Raw genomic sequence first — 12,827 nt, 5'->3', positions numbered from 1 at the left:
TTCTTTCAGGATAGGAGATTGCTCTGAAAAGCATCACATGGGGCTGAACCCCATTCAAAATATGGGAGTGTTTGCAGGAAAATTTCCCCTGTACTGTGGGTGGGTCTCTAGGCCAGAAGCCCCTGGAGAGGAAATTCATTCGTTAGTCTCATTGATCTTGTCACACTCAAGGTGGCCAGATAGATTTTGCAGCACAGGTAAGAATGAGAGAGAGGGAGTGTGTGTGTGTGTGTGTGTGTGTGTGTGTGTGTGTGTGTGTGTGTGTGTGTGTGCGTGTGTGCCTATAGTAAAGTGCATCAGCTTCAAGTAAGACTTCTTGTCCTCTTGGAAGTTCAAAGTGCAGAGGTGACATATCCTGTTTTAAGTTGAGGATGGTATTTTCAAATATGTTAAAACAGCGCTTATTATCAAAGGGTAGAAAGGGATATGCTTAAAGGTAATAACACCTTATTGGCTTAGAGGCACCTCACTGGCTTTAAAATGCTTTCTTGGCATAGAGTGTAAATGTTATTGGCTTTGAACTCACCCCTGAATTATGCAAAGCTTTTGTCCCCCTCTTCACTGCCAAATGTTTCCGAGCCCACTTCAGCAGTGTCTCGCTGAGAGGCCACACTGCCGGAGATCATCCGGCGGCTGTAAAATCTGACAGCCTGAGTGAGGGAACCCAAATCTGTTTCTTATTGAGTAGCCAAGATGGTTGGGTGACTCCACAGCCAGCTATAGATCACTTTAATGGACGGCAAGGGACACGTCATCTCAGTAGCATCTGCGTGGAGTATCTTCCTGGACCATCCGAGGCTGAAGAAGGGCCAGGTGTGGCTATGCACTTTCATAACACCCCTTGACTGCGAGCAAAGCCCACCGCCCCACACGTCCTAGGCTTTTCCAGGACCTCTTCTATCATGAGCTTGGTAGCTTGATCTTTGGAATTCAAGAACTGAGTTAAAAGATAACTTTCTGGTACCAAGCACTCTGCTCTCCTTCTCATGCTGAATTCCCTTCATTATCCAAGCTCTTTCGTCTCTGACTTACAGTAAATAATTGTCCACAGCTGTTGTGAGCTGGTTTATCCTCCAATAAAGGTCAGGATGGCTGACTAGACATCAGAGGAAAAACTTCTAAAATTTGGTGTTTAGACTAACTTCCATCTATGTTTATCTCTTTTGTGTTTGTTGTAACTAAATAGGCAAGTGTGGGTTGTGGTTAAAGCATGACCAGGCAACCTGGCTGTCATGGTTTTCTTTCTTGTTCTAGTTAATTCTGACCCATGTGAAATTCTCTCCATCCTCCCGTGCCTCAGTTTCCCCAGCTTGCCACACACAGACCAGTAGTCACTGGTTTCTTTTGCAGACTTCCTCAGGGGAGTCAGTGGGGATCCGCTTGTCCATAAGTCACGAAACCACATACTGGAGACCAGTTTTCTTTACCAGACTGGGGGAGGGTCAGTTCATCTCCATCGCCTGACAGACTTCATCTAAAGCTGAATCAGCCACAAACTCAGACTGCTGGAGATCACAATGTAGACAGAACTGCTCCAAGGAAAAGTTTACCTTTAACACCAGGAGGCCTAAGAAGCAAAAAGAAACCGTATCCCAGCAGGAAGTGGGATCCTTCGGTGCATTTCCATTTACCGGGGGAGAAGCGGGAAGGCTTCTGCCACTTACGTTTCCAGATGGGATTTCTGGGCTTGGCTTGCGGTGGGGCCCACACAGGCTTTCCAGCTGTGTCCTGAGATCTCTAGAGGGAGGCCTAGCAGCAGGATGAAGCGGGAGATGTCCTCCCAGGGATAAAAATTTATTAGGTTAAAATCTAATGCAAACACAATTTTCTCTGGAAAGACCAACACAAGGAGCAAAAAGATAAGCAAAGATGATTCCAAAGAAAACGCAGCCCATTGCAATGAATGGTTAGGAAGGAAGGGAGGCAAACTTCAGGCCTGGGACAAAGAACAAGGACCTTCTGAAGATTTCTGCAAAGGAAGCTCCTGACCCTCCAGTGGAAGACATTATCATCTCATGCCTAGAATATTTCTGAGGCTGCTGAGCGGGCCTCCCTGACCTCAGTCTGTGATTTGTTGAATAATTTACTCCCATCATCAGACTAATTTGGATACAGAGCAGAAAGAGCATGGTATAAAGTAGAACCTCTTGAATCAGGCAGACCTGAAACTGTAAGAGTTATTTAACCTCACTGGATCCCAATTTTCTTACCTATAAATTGAGGATAATAAGAATATTATCCCCCTGTAGGACCCTTGTGAAGATTAAATGAGATATTGCCTTAGTATACTACCAGGCACATCTGAATTCTTCAGTAAATGGTAACTGTTATTCCTCCTAGCACCATCGCTTCCCAGATTACAACCCTTTCTTGCTTTTTTTTTTTTTTTTTTTTTACAAACTGTGGCTTCAGCTTGCTTTCTAGACTAGTGCTGTGTAATAATGGAAATGTTCTCTATCTGTGCTCTCCAAGATGGTAGCCACTGGCAAGAGATAGCTACTGAGCACTTGAAAAAGGAGTATGATTGGGAAACAGAATTGTAAATTATATTTCATTTTAGCTAGTTTAGTTTTAAATCAGCACAGGCAGCTAATTATATTAGACAGGGCAAGTCTTAGACTTTTGCATTTCCCTCCAAAAGCATCTGCTCTAACCAAATGGATTGCTTCACCTCTTGCTTTTTTCCCTCTAAACCTTAAAGTCTACAGGGTACTGCATACAGCCATGTGGTTTGTGCACTGCGAAAAAAATTGCCCAGCTGAGGAGAAAATAAGATCAGAAGCGAGCCAGTGCTTGACTTACCAACATTCTCATTTCCTGATGCTGGGCTCTATCTACAGGGGGATGGGCCATTTTTTATAACTCTCTGCATAGAAGAGGGGCCTCTCTCAAAGGTGCCTTATGCCAGCAGTATCCTTGTGTGCCCGTCCACCTGCTTATTACCTCCCTGGCCAAAACCATCTTGTCTTATGAACCTAGCCCAGACTCCTGCTGACTCATTAAGTTTCTTCCTTCTCTAAACTTCCAGGACATTCTTCATCTATGAGACATGGTAGAGGCCAGTGATAAAGAGTTCAGTTTCTAATGTCACATGCCTAGTTGGAACCCCTAAGTTGTCACCTGTATGTGACCTTGGCCATGCTATTTTATCTAAATATGTACTCCAGCTGTATAATGGGGCAACACAACAGCACTTTTCTCGAGGGTGGTTCTAAGAAGTAAATGACCATGTGGTTAGGTTCATAACATGGTGCTCAAAGTGAGTGTGGAGTCTATGTATACGGTCATTCTTCCAATAAGTATTTATTGAGCATCTACCACATTCCAGACACCTTGTCAAGCCCTGGAGATCCAATAGAGGGTAAGCACAGATAAAACCCTTGCCCACCTAGAGGTGTGTGAGGAGACAGGTGATATTTCAGTGATGATACAAACAACTGCAGAATTCCAGTGGGGTAAGTCCAACAGAAACAGTCCTGTGCCCTGAGAGCCTGTGGTGGGTTTTCTCCTACCACAGTGGGGAAGTCAGCAAAGAGTTTTCTGAGGACATAATCCTTGAGCTGAAATTGGAAGAAGGGTGAATAGGTCTTATAGGCACCAAACAAAGATCAGAGGAATGTCAGGGTCTGTTTTTCTTCTACATGAGCCCTCTTGGCTTCCATGCAGAGATTTGATCAGATGTTACACAGGGTAGAAGTTGATAGATCTGGAAACTACCACAACCTTCTAGGCAAAAGATAGTGCTGGGAAAAGGGACTGAAAATGTTTGGGTTTGAGAGCTATTATTATATTCCTCTCATCCAAGAATTAATGACATGCTATTTATAATGATTAACAATCTGGTATTTCTCTTTTTTTCAGGTCTCCTATCACTGTTTGAAATGCTCTTCTCTGCCATTCCAATTAGAAGATAAGATCTTTTGAGGCAAGAATTATTTTATATTTTATGTGTGTAACTTGCCTGGCACCCTGCTTACAGTAACTGTAAAAGGAATATCCGCTAAGGTGTTTTCCGAATTTCATGAACTAATGAGAAGGGCAACGGTATAAATGGCTGAAAATATGGAGAGTCATGGAATATGAGATAACAGAAAGCTCTTTTTATCTGTGTTACCAGAGGAACCAGGCAAAACCAATAAGGGAAAGATCATGTGCAGTTACCCCAACTGGACAAGGAAGAGGACTTCTTTTCCAGATGGGCAAATTTTACCTGACGGGAGCAAGTAAAACCAGCATAACAATACTTACCTCCCAGGATACATGCAATGAAAGACAAGACCTAGAAGTGATCTTCATGTGTGCACTATGTGCAAAGGTTGGTGTTAACTGCTGTTGGAAACAACACAAAATAGCCCATCCTTCTTTATTATTCTGTTCTCAACTTCAGACTTTTACTTTATTTTGTTTTGTTTTGTTTTCGTTTCAAGGGAAAGCAGAAGAAATCCTGACTGAGGCCAGAATGAAATGACTATCAAATAATAGGTGGTCTGGAATCTGGATGTTTTCCAGGAAGATCCAGGAGCTCAACTATATTGTCAGGGATGAGATGCTTGCCCATTCTGTTTTGTAGAGCATCAAACCAAAGGTGAGTCCCCTCAAAAGTCATAAGATAAGGAGGGCAGCCCTGGCAGGGTCTTGCTGGCAGGGAAGGGAAAACTCTAGGGCAGCAGATAGAGTAACATGCATCCTCACCCACCTCTGTCAGAAGAAATGGACAGTTTCTCCCCATGCCACGAACTTAAACTCATCCCTTTCAGTCTGATTGGGTTGAAAAAGGTCATGTGCCTATGACCAGAATAATCACAATTTCCATGAAATGTCCCTTTCTCTGATTGACTGGAGTAAGATGGACTTGCCCCTGAGGCTGAGGTTCCAGGGCTTTCATAAATAAAACATGTAGTCACAAGTGGAAAAGGGAAAAAGGTGTTGGAAAGGCAACGGCTTCCTAGGACGAGCTGCTCTCTAGAAAAATGAGATGACTTTATAACTCACTCCAGTTCCACTTCATTCATCCATCTGTTCGTCCACTCACTCATGAATATTTATTGGGTGCTTACTCTGCACTGGCTCTAGGCAAGCTTATTGAGGCATCTCAAGAATTTTTCAACTACCTCTGCATGTATTTTTTCATTCACTTGCCACATATGGAGGCAAGTAGCCATATAAGAGACAAACCTATTCACGTGGCACATTTTTAAAAATCCATGCTCCTAACACTCAGTTTTCACATTCAGATCTTCATAAATCTGGATTCCAACAGGACCAGGTCACAATATCATTTGGTGCCATTGTCAAGGATTTATGATGGCTGTGTGCATGACCCAACCATATGCTGTGTCTGTGGAAACACTCTGGTTAGCCTGCTTTGACGTATGCATTGATGACAAAGAAAGTTACACCATACCCCAGGAAAAACACAACATGAAGACATTTCCCAGTTTATCAGTGAGCTGCCTATGGAAATCATGACCTTCTTGGTAAAATCAAGACATGATTAAAAATAATTAATAAATCCCTCTTGAAAAAGACATAACAATCAGAGGATCTGGAAGCCAGCTGTCTTAACATTTCTTGAGAAGGTGCGTTTTATTGGCTCCATGAAACCTGTGCCTTTCGCCCCTTAGCAAAAGGCCAGGAAAGGCAGACCTGACCCACAGATAACGCTGTTTTTTTGTTCTTAAATCCTTTCAGCACAGAACCCAAGTCTTGAGAAGCAGGGTACAGTGTTCAGGACTGAATTGATTTTTCCTGTGCCTTATCTGAGAAACCTGAGTGTCTTAACATGGTGATCTGAGAGAATGGGCTGCTTTGTGTTCACACACACGAATTGCTCAACTTCCTGAATGAAGCAGAGAAAGAAGGAAGAATCAGTATATACATCATGTAGGTGGGTACAAATATTAAACAAAGTACTGTACGTAGAGAATACCTGGAAGGGAAGAGGGTAGAGAGAGGGGTTGATGACAAAATGGAAGCATGAGGATATTTTTTATAAAGATGGTTCTGTTCAGTAGTGGTGGACACATAGCTTTGTGCATTTGTCAAAAGTCATAGCTCTATGCATAATAGAGTTACTTTTAATATATATACATTAATAAAAAATAAATAATGTGTCCACACACAATTTTTAATTAATAAATCCTCAAGTGCCAAGCTGAATTTTCAAAATAATAATTTGAAAATATAGCCCCTAGCTTCACGAAGGTAATGTTTCAGGGACAGACCAGTAAAATGTTAGCTTCCTCACCATCTCCATAAAGATCTCTACACATACACTTGGTGCTCTCCTCAGATTTGTCACTCTCCCAGCCCCTCCCACTATCTGGAATAATTTTCTCTTTTCCCCTGCAGCTGGTTAGTTCCTCTTTACCTCTTAGATCTCAGCTTGGGCACCTTCTCCAGGAAGCATTCCAGGAAGGCCTCTTCCCTGGCTCATGTGTATGCCCCTTTTTGGTGCTTCTCGGCACCTCCCGTCTATAACTCTGTTTATATGCCCAGTGGTTCCGTGGATTGTGGCTTGGTGAGAGTGGGGACTCTGAATCTTGTTTGCTTGTCTAGCCTAACACCCAGGACAGTGCCTAGATGATAAGTGCATGATGAAAGCAGAGAAATATTATTTAGTGGATGGCAGGTTGATGGAAGGATGACACAGAGGTTCTAAGTGAAGAATAAATAAAACCCACCCTGATGTCTCTACTTAGTTGTGGTTCTTGACCTTGACAAGTAACAGGAGGTAACTTGAGCAAACTTACACAAAATAAAGAATTTATGGACAGGATATCAGCAGAACTCTGAAATTTGAAAGTCATTGGGTGACATGAGAAAATAAAGAACCAGCAACTAAATAGCTTTTGGAGAAGCAGACAATGTTTTTCCTCCACCTCTTATCTCTATTCTTCCTGCTGTGGCTCAACTTCATTCTCCTCTGTCCCAGATGCACAAGTTGGAAAAAGGCCACCCAAGAACTATTAATAAAACCTCTCCTTTCCTTGAAGGGGCTTCTCTGGTGGCTCAGATGATAAAGAATCTGCCTGCAATGTGGATTTGATCCCTGGGTTTGAAGATCCCCTAGAAGGCTACCCACTCCAGTATTCTTACTTGGAGAATTCCATGGACAAGGGAGCCTGGCGGGCTACAGTCAAGGGGTTATAAAAGACCTAGACACGACAGAGTGACTAACACTTTCACTCTTCCTTGAAAGGAACTAGGCCAGACTAACTGGCTGTCTGAATCCCAGTGTCAAAATCCTGGAAAGAATAGGGTTGTTTTGCTTGGGGCCAGATCTCTACCTACAGGTCAGACAGTGTTGTCAGGGTGTCGTTTCCCAGGGCACACACACACGGCTGCCAAGGCGGACTGTTCTTAGAGAAAGACTGTTATTTTGGGGCTGAGCAGACCCACCGGTTGGCCACCATTGTTATGACAGACAGATTCATTTGGTGACCCCATGATCCTCATTCCTGGTGTTTGTGACCTTGAATGTGGGCAAGGCCTGTGGCGTGCTTTCATTCAATAGCATAGTTCAAAGGTGATACGTGTGATTCTAGGTGTACGATTGTACCACATGAGAGTGTAGCATTCACCTTGCTGCAGTCTTCACCTCTCTAATTGGAGGTGGCAGGTGGTCGTGTCAGGAGCCAGTCAGACTGGTTCTATCTTGGCTTTTGTCCTCTTGTTCTTCCTCATCAATCCTCCACCCTCTCCACTAACCACCGTCCCTAATAAGCCCATCGGCTCATGTGGGTCAGCCTGCTCCAATTCCGAGTGACATCTCTGTTGGAAAGAGCCAGCAGGAGCCGCCTCACTCCCCCTTGGCGTTTACCAGGAGAACCATGAATGGGAGGGAGCCCCTTGTGATCTTGCGAGGCAGCAGAGGATGAAGCCTGACTTTCAAGGAAAACTCTTTGGGCTTTTGAGCTCTCTTCTGTCAGGCTTCGCCCCACCTTCCCTGGCCAGTCCTTCTGGCTGCTGGCTGTGGCTTCTCTGAGACCCGGCCAGCCAGGCCTGAAATATTTGCTATGAGGGCAGGTTCAAGGACAGGCAGGAATTGACTGCCTCTGTTGAACCAATGGACCCAGCACTGCTGCTGCCGCTGCTAAGTCACTTCAGTCGTGTCCAACTCTATGCGACCCCATAGACGGCAGCCCACCAGGCTCCCCGTCCCTGGGATTCTCCAGGCAAGAACACTGGAGTGGGTTGCCATTTCCTTCTCCAGTGCATGAAAGTGAAAAGTGAAAGTGAAGTTGCTCAGTCGTGTCCGATTCTTAGCGACCCCATGGACTGCAGCCTACCAGGCTTCTCCCTCCATGGGATTTTCCAGGCAAGAGTACTGGAGTGGGGTGCCATTGCCTTCTCCTGGCAAATAGAGGTGCTCCAGACCCCATAAAACTACATGGCTGTTTGGTCTCCAAGAGGCATGGCTTGCACAAACACAATTAATGAATCCAAAGTAATAAAAAGGAACAGAGTTCCTTTACTCCTGTATTTTGAAAATAAGAAGATGCAAGTCCTTATAGTACTTAACTACAATCCCATTTTTTGTCTTCTATTATATCTCCCCAGACCCTGCAGCTACACTAGAACCACCACCCCAGCACACACAGAAACACACACTCACAACACAGACACATGCATGCGGGCACAACATACACACAAACAGTGTGCACACGTGCACACACCCCTGCCATGCACTGAAGGGGCGCCTTTTTTCACTCCTCTTCCCCCCACACTGGGTGTGTTATAATGGAGAGTGACTCGGCTTCTTCTGCCTTCTAACTGAGTTTCTGTTTTCTCACAGAGGATGCCTGGTGAGGAGAAATGGAAGACCCACCATAGGATTCTCTCCTCTGGGCTGGGATGGAAGATGGACCTATCAACACTTCTCAGCCCATTTATCCTGTTACGAACCATTATCACAGACAGGTGAGAAATTAGGTATAACCAGCTGCTTAAAGACAATGTTCTGACACGAGGTGAGAAAACTAAACTTGGCCTCCCCTAGACTGTGAGCTCTGTGACAGGGGGCCTTGTGCCCTACCCTCGGCATCTCTCTCTAGCACCTAAGTCACATCACACTTGGCACTAAATTTCCTGAAAGGAATAATGTTTTGGGTGGTTATTATGTACAGGCAGGTAATTTACACATATTATTTAATCTTTGCTCCAGTCCACATCATTGAAGAGTATGAATCCTGATATAATAGCACTGAACTACCTAGCTAGGAGCTTCCCAGGTGGCTCAGTGGGGAAAGAATCTGTCTGCACGGCAGGATACTTAGCCTCGATTCCTGGGTTCGATCCCTGGGTTGGGAAGATCCCCTGGAGGAGGGCATGGTAACCCACTCCAGTGTTCTTACCTGGAGAATCCCATGGACAGAGGAGCCTGGCGGGCCACAGTCCATAGGGTCACAAAGAGTCGGACGCGACTGAAGCGACTTAACAGGCACCCACACACCTAGCCAGCCCTTATCATGCACTGTGCAGAGTTTTTAACAAATATTAACGCATTTAATCTTCACAATAATGCCAAGAAGCAGATGTTGTGTAAACCTCATTCCCTGTTCACATGGGGAGGGAAGGGTGCTGTGAGGCACAGCGAGGCTGCCCCTTGGCAAGGTGATGGTAAGTGACGGAGACCTGATGGACCAGGGTCCTGTCCTTACCTGAAACTCGCCTGCCTCTCACGGTGTTGGGGTTCAGGGCACAGTTTCTGGATCTAGGCAGCTTCATCTGGAGGTTGACCATGCACACTCCAGCTATATGAGCTGAAGTCACTTACATACATACATACATACATATAACTGCTAAGTCGTGTCTGACTTTTGGGACCTCATGGACTGTATTCCGTCAGGTTCCTCTGTCCATGGGATTCTGTGGGCAAGAATACTGGAGTGGATTGCCATTTCCTTCTCCAGGGAGCGACTGAACCTGGGTTTCCTACTTTGCAAGCAGATTCTTTACGTCTTTACAGACTGAACTATGAGGGAAGCCCCTGAAGTCACTTTCTTAACCCATTGAAGCCTGTTTCCTCAACTGGACAAAAAAGATAGTAGAGATTTTAAACTCAAAAACTTCCTGTGAAGCCTGAGTTAATATATATCTTTCTAGAACATTGCTTGGCATGTATTAAACTCTTTATGAAAAAAGCCATTATTATTAATATCAACACCATGCTGTAGTTGAGGAAACAGAGGACCAGAGAAGTTAGATCTACTTCAAGGTCACACAGCTAGTCTGTGGTAGATACAAGGCAGAAACTGAGGTCGATTTGCTTTTAAACCTTGCATTCTTTTATCGGGCAAACTTGCTATGATGTTTTCATTGAGACCCATGGTAGGAAAATGCAGCGGAGTGTTTTGCTAGGTCGTCTTTTCTAAGCTAGTAGAACTCTCGCATAGAGCCAGCTCCCAGTGACACTGGTTGCTCCAGGATGCATGTTCCCAGTGCTGTAGATCAGCAGCAGAATTAAATCTGAATGTCAAATTACATCCTGTCTGGCCTTTCCTAAACACACATAAAACTCAAATCTTTGTAGACTGTTTTGCTCTTTTCCGAAGCGTTTTCCAGATGCTTTATTCTCCACACCCATCAAAGTCCTGTACTAGCCCTTCTCCCTCAAGGGCACCTTGGCCTGGACTGTGGTTCAGTGGTCTCCATCCCACCTTTGCTGGACAAGGTCGCTTGGGCGTTGTCTGCACCGTGTGAATCTCCAAAGGGCTGCAACTCGGGTTTGGAGAACTGAGGCTCTGAGGGTCATGTGCCGTTCTTGAGGGGGTGGCTGGTGTCAGCCCAGATGTGTGCTCCAAACTCCTAGGTCACTACCGGAGAGAAGTAAGCTGAACCCAAATTAAAGAAAGCCCCATTGGCATTTCGGGGAGTAAAATCACTTAATGCTTCACTCCCTATTCTTGAAAAGTGATGCAGATTAAATGCTCAGTTGCTTCAAATTAAACTCTTAATTGTTTCAAGAACATGTTTGGTATCTAACAAATTCTTAGTGAGTTACATACAAAGCAAGAGGTGCTAAAATTCAAACTGACATATTTGTAAATCTTTGATTTGGAGGGTTGGTTTGTCAAAAGGAGAGTCATATTTTCCAACGAATTTATCAGACATGATTTTGGTAAAAGTTTTCTGATTCACCAAGCTATCACCCCTTTTGAGTAAAATTTTAGTAATGCTTTATTTGCATATAACTAATTCATAAATACCATATGCTTATACATTAAAATAAAAAATATTATTGTTTGTAAATGAGAGTAATTGATTTTGATAAAACATATCATATGTATGAATAGACTGGAGGCTAGAGCAGGTCTGTGTAACGTTTGCACTCAGATATAAGGGCCATAATAAGCAAGAGAGCTGCAGTAAGCTTTAAAGCATGGTTTTCATTAGGATTTCTCATGTCTCTGGTGTAGGACGAAAATGTAACTATGCATACAAATCGTATGGCATTGACTAAAAATGTTGCTTGCTTATAGAAAAGTCCAAATTAAAACAAAACAAAACAAAAATGGATTAACAGATAATTTTCTCAGCCAGAGATGGATTCTACCCTCTTTTTATTAGTTGACAAGTGTTTTAACAAAGTATCTTAAATTACCAGGACTATTAAGATGTCCTGTTACATCCCTGCCACAGAACCTAATATTTTATGATTCAGAGATCCTAAGGACAAATTATTTTCCTAAACACAACTGGGAAAAAAAGTGCAGACTTTTTAAAAGTTAAATAAAAACTATAAGGGCATCAGTGGGATATTATATTTTAAAGCAACCCTTGGGAGATCTTTCTGTGATGTCAATAATCAGTTCCTGATGTTTCTGGTTTTTTCCCCAAAAAACTCATCTTCTTGTATCGAAAATGAATTTAATAATAAAAAATAGAAGTCCTTCTTATGCTTGTGTAATTCAGACATTTGTGATCCACTGCACTAGGATATGCTGCATTTTAAACATATTTGATAGTACCATCTTATTAAAACTTTGCTTTCATTGTCTCTAGGAGAAAACTTTCTCCTTTATTCCAGTCATCATTCTGTTGAAGCTCAGTGCTTTTTGGAGAAATGATATGGATTTTTCAAAAATCTCTGCCCAGCTTGTTGCTGTGGTCTAGACACCGTCTGTCAGTCTGCTTGGATCTAGGAACTTTCAAGGCATAAGTATTTCTTTAATTAGTTACTTTATTTTAATTGGAGGATAATAACTTTACAATACTGTGATGGTTTTAGCCATACACTGACCTGAATCAGCCATGGGCATACATGTGTCGCCCATCCTGAGCCCCTCTCCCGCCCCTCTCCCCGCCCTGTCCCTCTGGGTTGTCCCAGAGCGCTGGCTTCGAGCACAGTGGAGCTGCCTGCTCCTTACAGGGCTTTAACAGTTGCCATGGAGAGTGTGGTTCTGCTCAGTTTTCTTCCTCACCTGGAGTCTAATATCCATCCTATTTCCTCTTGCTACCAAACCAGTTTAGAAGAACATTGAACGCCCACAAGGTTTGATCAGTTTTGAGGATTCCTAGGGCTTCCTTGGTGAGTCAGGCAGTAAAGAATCTTCCTGTAATGAAGGAGGCCTGGGTTCAATCCCTGGGTTGGAAGATCCCATGGAGAAGGGAATGGCTACGCATTCCAGTATTCTTGCCTGGAGAATCCCATGGATAGAGGAGCCTGGCGGGCTCCAGTCCATGGAGTGGCAAAGAGTTGGACATGACTGAGCACATACACGCAGAGAAAACTAAACCTGGTGTCCTGAGAAATGTGAACACCTGGGTGAGCAGAGACTCAGCTGAAGGGATAAGTGGGAACTCACCTAAGATCTCTAAAGCTG

At 43.8% G+C, this 12,827-nt stretch overlaps 1 long non-coding RNA gene across 1 annotated transcript in view; it reads left to right on the top strand.

Moving 5' to 3' along the window:
• Positions 1-4,127: 4,127 nt before the first annotated feature.
• LOC122682653 overlaps positions 4,128-12,827 on the top strand; it is a 277,721-nt gene continuing 269,021 nt past the window's right edge. The window contains exons 1-4 of the long non-coding RNA XR_006337466.1: positions 4,128-4,315; positions 4,428-4,585; positions 5,692-5,887; positions 8,798-8,922. This is a non-coding gene — a long non-coding RNA (uncharacterized LOC122682653). The remainder of the gene's footprint in view (positions 4,316-4,427; positions 4,586-5,691; positions 5,888-8,797; positions 8,923-12,827) is intronic.

The sequence above is a fragment of the Cervus elaphus genome, chromosome 24, assembly GCF_910594005.1.
Source record: "Cervus elaphus chromosome 24, mCerEla1.1, whole genome shotgun sequence".
NCBI lineage: Eukaryota > Metazoa > Chordata > Mammalia > Artiodactyla > Cervidae > Cervus > Cervus elaphus.
The sequence above is the reverse complement of the archived record's forward strand: the minus strand, read 5'-3'. Positions and strand labels throughout refer to the sequence as shown.